This window comes from Balaenoptera musculus, chromosome 19 (assembly GCF_009873245.2).
Source record: "Balaenoptera musculus isolate JJ_BM4_2016_0621 chromosome 19, mBalMus1.pri.v3, whole genome shotgun sequence".
NCBI lineage: Eukaryota > Metazoa > Chordata > Mammalia > Artiodactyla > Balaenopteridae > Balaenoptera > Balaenoptera musculus.
In genome coordinates, this window is record NC_045803.1 from 47,564,660 (window position 1) to 47,576,804 (window position 12,145).

Sequence of the window (12,145 nt, forward strand, 5' to 3'; positions counted from 1 at the left end):
GTATTTACCATCTCTAAGGATAAACATTGCACATAAAACGGTTGTCCTGTTACCAAAGTGCAGATCTGAAATCCAGTCTGCTAGCCTGGCCCAACCTCGGAGGCAGGATAAGAAGACCTGAGCTCTGGGCTGGATCTTACTCTTTGCACCTTCTCTGCTAGTCTGAACCAGAGGAAGAGGAATCATTCGCTCTGTCCTCTCAGAAGCTCCCCATCCACTCCAGCACCCCGCTTACTATCACATCACCCTGTTTTCCTTCCTTTATAGAACCTATCACTAAATTAGATCAGTGTTGACTGCCTTTCCCACTAGTTGCAAGCTTTGCCCTCTGACAACAGAACCTAAATCTCATGCACGACTATGTTCTCAGCACTTGGAACTGTGTTTGGCACATTGTCCAGTAAATATGTCTTTGAATGGATAACAATCGAATGGGCACAGGTTATGCTCCATTTGGGGCCACACTCACCAGTTCCCATTCTTTGGATTCAAGCCCATCTCACCACACAAGCCAGTTTTGTTTAATGGATGGCCTCTTGCGGCCGGGCATTGTGTTAGATGATGGGATAAACATTGCACATAAAACCATTGTCCTGTTACCGAAGTGTAAAAGAGAATTTGAGAACTGACATAACGAAGACACAAACATTTACAAATGTTACTCTCCATGCAGTAGGGGCATGGCTGGGGGAGAAACCCCATTCCTCCCCCTGAAGTTACTATCGCTGTCGCTGGACTTGACATCCAGCCTTACACTGACTCCATGGTAAGAACCTGGCACGGGGCGTATCCCCCATGTACCTGTGAGCCCATGTCTGTGTGGAAACCAGGGCTGTGCCCATTCTTGTTCACACCTGTGGGGAAAAAAGCTCTCTGTCTGAGAGAAGCAGCCAGTGCACTCACCACACCAACCTCCACCCACAAATCACGGTGCAGTTTTGCAGTAAAACAACTGCTATGGACTCAGTGCTGTGCAGGGTGCAGGGCGCTATTTCACAGAGTCCTTGTAAGACAGAGTAATATTATAAGTGTCTCCTGTGCCCTAACTGCCTTACCTTGTTGAAACTTCACCAAAACTGTGTGAATTAGAGCAGAGTATCCCTGCTTGACCTGTGAGGAAAGTGAGGCCTAGAGAAGCACGTTCTCAAGTTGCAGATAATAAAAACCAGGCCTCACATCTAAGTCTTTATGAAGTAGTGAACTATTCAAGTCAATGCTAAGAAATGTGGTAGAGACAGTGCTGGTGCATTAGAATCACTTGGGGAATCTAAACCCACATCCTCCATATGAACTGGAATCAGCAAGGCTGAGAGACATGTCCATTCTTCTAAAGAGCTTTCCAGGAACTCCTCTTGTATCTGGAATCCCCTGGGTGCCAACTCTTGAAAAGTCTGGGAGGAGAAGTGGTAGTTGTGTAAAGCTTTGTGGATGAGGCAGGACTTGAGCTGGTTCTTAATCAGGAACCTCTGTTTGCCAATCCGTAAAATGGGGCTAATGCTGGAGTGGCCTCAGATCAGCGTGATTCAGTCACTCTCTTTGTTCATATAAACCAGCAGTAGGTGGTGCTGCGGCCTATGAAATGCTGTGTCCTTGGTTCACACAGCCCCTCATATGGAGGACACCACGTGGAGATTAGTTAGAAACCCAAGTCAGACTAATAAAATCTCCCCCGAGGGGTGATAACCCAGCGTGGTCCCTGTGACACAGGAGCCACTGAGGAGCAGCTCCTTTGGTGCAGCCTCCCAAAGAGAGGTGTGTGCCCATCCCTCGGCTGTCCTTCCCATGAGATGCTCTGTAGAGTTAGGGACCCTCAGACACTTGGATCTGGGGCATCATCTGACTGGAGCCTCTCAGAGTCAAAGCTGAAAGGGTTGTTGTGGTGGTTGGTTAAGAGCACAACTTTGGAGCTGGCCAGCACTGCCTCTTCCTTAGTGTATGACCCTGGGAGGTGGTTACCTTTCCTGGGCCTCTGTAGTAATCACCAATAGAGACTATATATAAAGAGAAAGAACCAATAGGATGTATATATAGAGAGAGGGAGAGACTTATGTCGAAGTGACTCACCACGGGATTGTGGGGCTGGCACGTCTGAAATGCACAGGGCAGGCGGGCAGGCTGGAGACCCAGGGAACAGCTGATGTTGGGGGTCTCGAGTTCGTAGGCAGTGTGGAGGCCCAATTCCTTCTTCCTCCACAGGATCTCTGTCTTTTCTCTTAAGACCTTCAACTGAACGGATGAGGCCCACCCACATTATGGAGGGTAATCTGCTTTCCTGAAAGCCTTCTGATTTTACTGTTATTCACATCCAGAAAATACCTTTACAACAATATCTAGACTGGTGCTTGACCAAACATCTGGTCTCCATGTCCTAGGCAGGTTGATACATAAAATTAATCATCACAGCCTCTGATTACTTGCTTGTAAAACGGGCAATGATATCTTTTTGTTTTTGTTTTTGCAGACTCAAATAATGCGTATAAAATACTTGGCCCAAAATTTGTGAAAGTTTTTGCACAACAGCTACTTTTATTATTATTCTTGCAAAGTGAGCTGCACGGCCTGGCACCTGAGGCTCCAGACTGTGGGAGGTGGGGGTGATGAGCCAAACTGAATGACCACGGAGGCTGGTGACGCGCAGCTGAAGAGCAGAGACCTGCGCCCAGGCCTGTGAGCCTGACGCTTGTGGCGGGAGCTGGGCGGGAGTCCTCAGGTGCCCCTGGGGCTGATGCTTTGCGCTCATCATGACTTGTTTACGAGTTACTTGGGCTTGGTGGAGACTCACTCACTCAGGAGGCAGCCTGGGAATCCAGTGGGCTTGTCTGAGCTGAGTGAGCTGTTTCCAGGCCCAGGGATGCCTGTGTGTGGATGACCTGTGAGCAGCTCTACCCCGGCCTCCGGTGATCTTGGCTGACTTGGCCTCTGTGCTTTCCAGCTTTTTCGGAGGCCTGCATGGTGCTCGTTGTTCACACCTCATGTTGGTCACTTCTCAGAATCTTCTTTTCCCTTCAAAAGCGTAATTGAACCATTTCACGGCTGCTCCTGTGAACCCGCAAGGACACTCGCAGAGTTATGTTAATGGTGTTTAACTGAGCAAAACCTGTTTTGCCTCCACTTTGAAGACGCCTGCCTTCACCAGATAACTGGGTGCCCCACCCTGAGAAGCTCCTACATCAGAATTAGAGGGGGATTCTTTCCTTAGCTGTTTCCGGAGTCTCTTACCAGGAGTGGCTGAATGACTATACCCTACCTTTTGAGGAAGAATCAAACACACCCAGAACTCTCTCCTTCCCTCACCCCACCTGCTCACCAATGCCCAGCAGATTCTCGAGTTGGCTCTTCATCCTATGAACCCCAGGACATCTGCCCACTGGCTGATTTCTGCTCAGTGATTTGTTCTTCTGTTAGGAGACTTGACATGTGTTTTCTTTCCTCAAGTTGCAACTAGAGTTGAGTGAAACACACTGAATAAAAAAAAGGATAGCTGAATACTCTCTAGGAAGCAGCTAATAAGAGAGGTCCAACCATTTCGACACCTTGATTGTGCAACTAGGAGACAGTTATTGATGGAGGCTCTTTGAAGTTCAAACCAACATTGGGATCCACCTACAAACTATTTTTACAGTTTTCCTTTTTCTCCATGGCAGAGTGAGAGCTATAGAAAATTCGCCACTGTTAGCCATCAGTCGTCCCCTTCCCAGCGCTCTCTTCACTGCTTAGAGGAGCACCTAGAGGGGCCCCTCATGTCAGGCTGCTTCTAGATGGGATTTACCACTTTCCCTTAAAGGAACAGCAACGGAGGCAGTGGTTCCTATTAGATAACTGAGCTGCTGTAAATATGTTTTGAAAATTCGGTGCCAAAAACTTGCACATGAATGTTCACAGCAGCATTATTCAGAATAGCCAAAAAGTGGAAACAACCTAGATGCCCATCAACAGATGAGTGGATAAATAAAATAGAGTATATCCATACAGTGGAGTATTATCCAACAATAAAAAGGAAGGAAGTGTGGGTACAGCTGCAGCGTGAATGAACTTTGAAAACATTAAGCTAAGTGACAGAAGCCAGACATAAAGGCCACGTATTATACGATTCCATTTATAGACAGTGGCCAGAACAGGCAAAAAATTTACTGTGGCGATAGTTACACAACACTGTGAATGTACTAAATACCATCGACTTCTACACCTAAAATGGCTTAATGGAATGGTATGTGAGTTAAATCTCAATACAGCTGTTTTAAAAGAACATTGGATGCCAGTCTCTGCCCCCAAGGGAGCCGGTGAATTGTGTTCTGTGGATATCAGGTGTGGTCTTTTGCGGGGCAGGTGCCCAGGATACGTCTGCAGAGCCTGCGACCATGGGACTCTGTGAGAGCTGCAGGACTTTGTTACCGGATGGCCTTTCGTTCCCTGATTTTTCTGACATGAATCCAGTGCTCCGCCCCTCAATCTATCTTCTCCTCTCCAGCAGGGACATTCATAAGTGCTCAAAGGCAATGATTTTGTTTTGTTTGTTGTTTGTCCTCTAACTCCCTGCAAAGGGCCAGTGCTCAGGAAGCTCTTTAGGGAGAAGGGCATCGGTGGGCACTCAGGAGGCCTGGAGAGCCCGTGCCACGGCTGACTCGACATGTGTCAGTGCCCCCTCCCCACCCACGTTCCTCAAGTGCAAAATGATGGGGCCAGGCCCCGTGACACCGGCCCTCCCCTGCCCCACAGCTGTGTACTTTTCTAGACTTTCGTTGCTCCCTGTAACATTTGGGCTGAATTTCTATTGGGCCAGAAGGAGGAAGACTGTGGCATAGCCACAGTCAGGAAACAGCTCTGACAGCAGCCACTGGTCACATATGGAATGTCTGCATAGTAATTAATGAGGGGCATCGAGAAGTGGGGATTTAAGGACTTGTCTCGAAACTGTTTCATTATTTTGGCAGAAGGAGTTGATGGGAATTATGGAGGTGCCAAAGCCCTCCCAAACTGCCCCCCACCCCGTGGGAATGGGACTGCTCCCCACGTGAGACCATGAGTTAGCGGAACTGGGAGTGAGGGGTCTGCACCTCTGAAGGAAGCTGCTCAGTCCTAGACACAGCTGCCATCCGAGGTGTGGGGACCTGCCCGCTGGAGCAAATGTGGGAGGGTCAGGAGGCCCCGACACCCAGCCAGATTTCCAGAGGAGACACCCCGTCTTCAGGAGTCTAAGGAGGCATGGGGATGGACCAGCTTCTCACTGGGAAGCTGATTTCAGGAAGCTACTCCCATCCATTAGGCCGCCTGACCACCCTATGGTGCTTACCCAGAAACCAGAGAGCAAGCGCAGGGAAAGGCCCCGGGCGCTGGAGTCAGGCAGACCTGGGTTCTAATCCCGGCTCCGGCTCTGGCTGGCTGCTTGATCCTGGGCAAGTTATTCCACTCTGAGACTCAGTTTCTCCATCTATAAAATAGGGCAAAAATAGTTATCTGGAACATAGTATATTTTAAATTTTATTTGTTAATAATCTGAATTTATCAATTTTATTCATTTATTAAAATTTATATTTAATTTTATAACAACATAGATAATATAAACATTTTAAAGCTCCAAAAAATATACATTGAAAAATCTTCCCCCATCCTTGTTCTCCTTCCTCAGTAACTATTACCTGCTGCATCACAGAGTAAATGTTATTAGTGTTAAAAGCTACCATTTATCAGGGGCTCACTTTGTGTCAGGACAGTGCATTGTAACGTCACTGCATTCACCCCGGTTTGGCAGACGGCATTACCCCTGTTCTGGGTGCAGGAAAGTAGGATCAGAAGGAGGGAATATTTTGCCTGGAAATATAAGACCTGTAAGGAGAGAAGCCAGGATTTAAAAACGCAAGTGAGGGACTTCCCTCGTGGTTCAGTGGTTAAGAATCCGCCTGCCAATGCAGGGGACATGGGTTCGAGCCCTGGTCCAGGAAGATCCCACATGCTGAGGAGCAACTAAGCCCGTGCACCACAAATACTGAGCCTGTGCTCTAGAGCCCGTGAGCCACAACTACTGAGCCCATGTGCCACAACTACTGAAGCCCGCACACTGCAACAGAGTAGCCCCCGCTCGCCGCAACTAAAGAAAGCCTGCACGCAGCAACAAAGACCCAACACAGACAAAAATAAATAAATAAATAAATTTATAAAAAAGAAAAAAAAAAAAACGCAAGTGATTTCATGTTTGTAAATCTCCTAGGACAACGGATGTTAGCTCTTCCCACCCAGACACCTGACACCTTTCCATCAGGGGCTGGGCAGACGAGCTCCCTGAGAGAGAATGAGAGAAGGTGTTTTTATATCCATACAGGCATCAGACAACACCATAGTGAAAATAACAGTAGCGGCGCCAGGCCAAGTCTAAGTTCTTTACATGCATCATCTCATTGAAGCCTCATCACCACCCTCTGCGGTAGGTGCTACTGTTTTCATTTTATAGAAGGTAAAATTGAGGCTCAGAGAGGTTAAAGAATTTGGTCAATTTCTTACAGCTTAGAAAAGAAGGAGCAGAGACAGGATTCAAATCCAGGCAGTCCAACAGGGGAGCCTAAGCTCTTCAACACTCTACTCTGTCCCCTGGGGAGGTGGCTAAGAGAAGGCAAAGGGTCAGAGGGAGCTGATGTAACAGACGAGAGAATGTGGTAGGACTGGAGGAGGGAGTCGCCAGGGGGAGGTGGCAGGACAGTCAGGAGCAAGGTTCTGGGGCTGGCATTCCAGAAATGAAAGAAACGATGTCTGTCTTCTAGGAACTGAGGGTTTATTGAGAAGACAAATATAAACCACATGTGAAGGAAAAGAACTAGGTCAGTAGTAGTAACACATCACAGCTATCAGACTCACTGTTTCAGTTAGCCACCGCTGCATAAGCCACCCCAAACAGAGAGGCTTAGGACACCCATCATCTACTTTGCCCACGAATCTGCAGCTGGGGCAGGGCTTGGTGGGGTCGGCTTGTTTCTGCCCCATGCGGCACCAGCAGGGGTGGCTGGAAGGCTGGAAGCTGGGATCATCTGAGGGTTTGCTGACTTGCAAGCTGAGGCTGGTCTTCAGCAGCACACCTACATGTGGGCTTCTCCCTGCCGATGCTCGGCTTCTTCCCAGCTTGGTGACCCCAGGTAACATCATTAGTCATTGGGGAATGCAAATTAAAACCACAATGATATACCACTACGCACCTAGTAGAATGTCTAAAATAAAAATGACCTGCCATACCCAGGGTTGTCAAGGGTGCTCTCATACAACCGCTTTGGAAAATCCTTGGCAGTTTCTTTGGAAGTTAAACATACACTTCCCATATGACCCAGCCACGCAATTCCAAGCTATTTACCTGAGAGCAATGAAAGCAGATGTCCGTACAAAGATTTACACATGAATGTTCATACCAGCTTTACTTGAAGTAAACAAAAATGAGAAACAACCCAAATGTCCATCAATAGGCGAATGGATAAGTAAAGTATGGTATAGCTATACAGAGAAATACAATTCAGCAATAAAAATGAATTCACTATCGGACTTCCCTGGTGGCGTGGTGGTTAAGAATCCACCTGCCAGTGCAGGGGACACGGGTTCGATCCCTGGTCCAGGAAGATCCCACATGCCACAGAGCAACTAAGCCCGTGTGCCACAACTACTGAGCCTGCGCTCTAGAGCCCGCAAGCCACAACTACTGAGCCCATGTGCCACACTACTGAAGCCCGTGTGCCTAGAGTCGCAACAAGAGAAGCCACCACAATGAGAAGCCCGCGCACCGCAAGGAAGAGTAGCCCCCACTCGCTGCAGCTAGAGAAAGACCGTGCGCAGCAACAAAGACCCAATGCAGCCAAAAAAATTTTTTTGAATTAAAAAAAAATGAATTCACTGTTGATCCATGCAACAACATGGATGGCTCTCAAAATTATTATGCTGAGTGGAAGAAGGCAGACAAAAAAAGTGTATGCACAGTATTACTCAATTTACATAAAAGTCTAGAAATGCAATTAACCTGTAGAGACAAGAAAGCACGCAGTGGTTGCATGGAGATGCTAGGGGTGGGGTAGAGGGAGGGATGACAAAGGGGCATGAGAAAACTTAGGGTTGATGGATATGCTCAGTACCTTGATAGTGGTGATGGTTTCACAGGTGTATACATGTTAAATTGTACCAAATTGTACACTTTAGATATGTGCAGTTTACCGTGGGCCAATTTTAAAAATAAAAAATATTAGGTTGGAAAAAGAAAGAAGGGCATGTGCAGCTCATGCAGCTCAATATCAAAAAACAAACAACCCAATCAAAAAATGGGCAGAAGATCTAAATAGACATTTCTCCAAAGAAGACATACAGATGGCCGAAAAGCACATGAAGAGATGCTCAGCATCACTAATTACTAGAGAAATGCAAATCAAAACTACAATGAGGTATCACCTCACACCGGTCAGAATGGCCATCGTCAAAAAATCTACAAACAATAAATACTGGAGAGGGTGTGGAGAAAAGGGAACCCTCCTATACTTCTGGTGGGAATGTAAATTGGTACAGTCACTATGGAGAACAGTATGGAGGTTCCTAAAAAAACTAAAAATTGAGCTACGATATGACCCAGCAATCCCACTCCTAGGCATATGCCCAGAGAAAACTATAATTTGAAAAGATAAATGCCCTCAATGTTCATTGCAGCACTATTTACAATAGCCAAGACATGGAAACAACCTAAATGTCCAACGACAGAGGAATGGATAAAGAAGATGTGGTACATATATACAATGGCATATTACTCAGCCACAAAAAAGAACAAAATAATGCCATTTGTTGCAACATGGATAGACCTAGAGATTTTCATACTGAGTGAAGTAAGTCAGACACAGAAAGACAAATATCATATGATATTGCTTATGTGTGGAATCTAAAAAAAAGGGTGCAAATGAACTTATTTTCAAAACAGAAATAGAGTCACAGATGTAGAAAACAAACTTATGGCTACCAGGGGTTAAGGGGGGAGGGATAAATTGGGAGATTGGGATTGACATACACACACTACTATATATAAAATAGATAACTAATAAGGACCTACTGTACTGTATAGCACAGGGAACTCTACTCAATACTCTGTAATGGCCTATATGGGAAAAGAATCTAAAAAAAGAGTGGAGGTATGTATAACTGATTCACTTTTCTGTACACTGAAACTAACACAACATTGTAAATCAAGTATACTCCAATAAAAATTAAAAAGAAAAGAAAGAAGGGCACGTGGGAGGTGATAGGCTGTGGCGGCCATCTTGGAAAACACAAACGTACCTCATTCTCCAAGTATTTCCAACAGGCAAGGCAGTGTCCTTGCGTCCTCCCAACAACCCAACCCAAGGCGGAGATGAGGTGGCCAATTATCTTCTATGATGATGATGATGATGATGGTGATGATGATCTTGATTGTTATCACAGAACCATGAGGTCTTGGTCCCTGGGAAGGAAGGGTGCCTCAGGTCTCTGATGACCGAACCTTGGGGCTTTTACCACTGAGCTGTAAGAGAGACTGTTGCCCACTTCTTGGGACCCATCAGGAAGCAGAGGCGCCCTTTAGAGAGCGACATGGAGAGGCAGTGAGGAGGAGGCTCTGTGGGCAGAGGCTGGGGCGCGGCTGCTGAACTGAGAGGCACCTGTGTCTGTCCCCCACCCTCCATACCTAGGGAGGAAGCAGATACCGAGCCCCCGACAAGGAGGGTTCAGTTCGAGAAGCGCTGCGCCTTCTGTCCCGGGGCAGATATGGAGATGGTAACCCAAGGAAAGCTTCTGAGAGGAGCCACAGTCTCCCGGCTTGGCTGGACCCTGGGGCTTTGGCTGCTCTTCTCTGCGTCAGGCGAGGTCCTTGTTTCCCAGCCCCCCACCCCCAGATCCTTAGCCTCTTTCTCCTTTTTAATGGGGTGGGGGTGGGTGGGTTGCGCAACAGACAAATCCTGGTTTAGGAGCCCATAAAGAAGGGGCCTCCTAGGTTGGGGAGGGTATCAGAGGCCATGGGCTGGAGGGCAGAATCCTGGTGCAGAACCCTGTGGGCCCCTCACTGCCACCCCTCATGAAGAACACAGGCCTGAGGGATGGGAGGGCAGGGGGCAGGGGAGAGGTTCCTAGGGCTGGACCTGGACGGACGGGCTGGGGGAGGCTTGGAAGGGCAGTTGAAGGGTGGAGGAACAGCACCAGGCACAGAGAGGCAGTACTCTGGGGGGGGCAGAGGGGGTACCTTGTTGCCGTGCTGTCCACTGAAGCTTAACAAATAGCAGGAGTGGGCTGCACTGATGAGACAGCCACCTCGCGCTAGACGGTCCCTCCTTTACCCTTTCCAACAAGTCTGTGATGTAGGTCCTACACCCCCCACTGCACAGGTGACACGGGGTTATCCACAGTCACACAGCTAGCAGGTCGGCGAGCCGACCCGGGGAGGGGGCGGCGGTCAGCAGGCACGGGAGCCACTGCAGGTCTGGGTGGGTGGGCCTGGCGAACGTTGTGGAGGTCTGGTGGAGGATGGGCTGGAGCAGGAGAGAGGGGTCAGCGGGAGCAGCCGGGAGGCTGGGCGCCACCCAGGCGGCAGGCAAAGCAGACCTGGGCTCCGCAGGCTTTGGCGGAGGGAGGCTGGGTGGGAGAGGAACCTGCAGGACCAGAGACAGAGGCTGCGTGCTGGTGGAGCCCGGCTGCGAAGGGGCAGGGGGCAGCGTCTGTTCCCCGTTCTCCTTCGGGAACGGAGACCGGGGGAAACTGAGCCGCCCTCAGCAAAGACGGACCCCGACCCTGATGGGAGAGAGGGTGAGGGAGAGAGAGGCCAAGGACTAAGACGGAGGGCCCTGGAGGGGTGACGGAAGGGGGTAGGGAGAGGAGGGTGGGGAGGACTGCCGAGGTTCTGAGCCCGCGGCATCAGGGGTGAGCGTGGCTGGAAGGCCGGGAGATGAAGGTGAGAGGTCCTTAGGTTCTGGGCCTTGGTGTTCGTGTGTGGTGCGAAAGGGGCTTGTTCTTCTCAAAATGTGAAACTTGAACATTTTTGTCTGATTAAAGCATGAAAAATACAATTAAACAGGAGAAATATTAAAAGTTAAAAGACCTCCCATAATCGTAAACCCACACTCTGCTACTATTAATGGTTTCAAATATTTCCTTCTGATTTTGGAATATGAACAAAAACAGATAAAATACGTATGTATGAGGATTCCAGTGGTTTCACATCTTTGCCAAAATGAAACATTGTCTTTTCATTTTAGCCATTCAGGTGTGTGTGCAGCTGATCTCACTGTAGTCTGCATTTCGGTTTCCATGATATATATGATTCTTTTCCATTATAGGTTATTACAAGATATTGAGTATACTCCCCTGTGCTATACAATAGGTTCTTGTTGGTTATCTATTCTATATAGTGTGTATATTTTAACCCCAAACTCCTAATTTACCCCCCCACCAAAGCATTTGACTTAATAGTCTAATACATTACTTTGATCACTTCTCCAGTAAGGCTAGAACTTTAGAGCACTTCAACTTCACTTGCCTCCTACCAACGTTTGTGGTTTTTTCTTTTTAAGACATTTTAAGTCAACATATATTTTAAAGACATTTCTATTGTTTTGTACAATATTTATAAATTAAAAAAATTTTAAATTTATTTTAAATTTTAAATTTATTTCACTAAAATTAATATATATTATTTAAATTTTCGCTTATATTTAAGCACATATTTACCTTTTCTAGTGCTCCTCCTTCATGCATTTCCATATTTCCATCTAGAATCATTTTCTTTTGCTTGAAGATTTTCCTTTAGGATTCCTTTTGTGCAGGTCTCATAGTGACAAATTCTCTAAGCTTTTATCTGAGAACATCTTTATTTTAAAGGTTATTTTCATTAGGTAAAAAAAATTCTACATTGGGTTTTTTTTTTTTATCACCCCAGGACTTTAAATATGTCTTTTCACTGTCTTCTGACTTCCATCATTTCTGATTCGAAGTCAGCCATCAGTCTTAGCGTAACACAATACAATGGTCAATAAAAGGTTTTTTTTCATGTTCAAGGCTTCTTTATTGGTTGCATCAAATGATTACAAAGTAAGAACTGCTGTTGGCCCCCTGGTCTCAGTAGTGGAGAGGCAGCCTTAAAAACCTAGTGACCCAATTCTCCAAAAAGGTTACC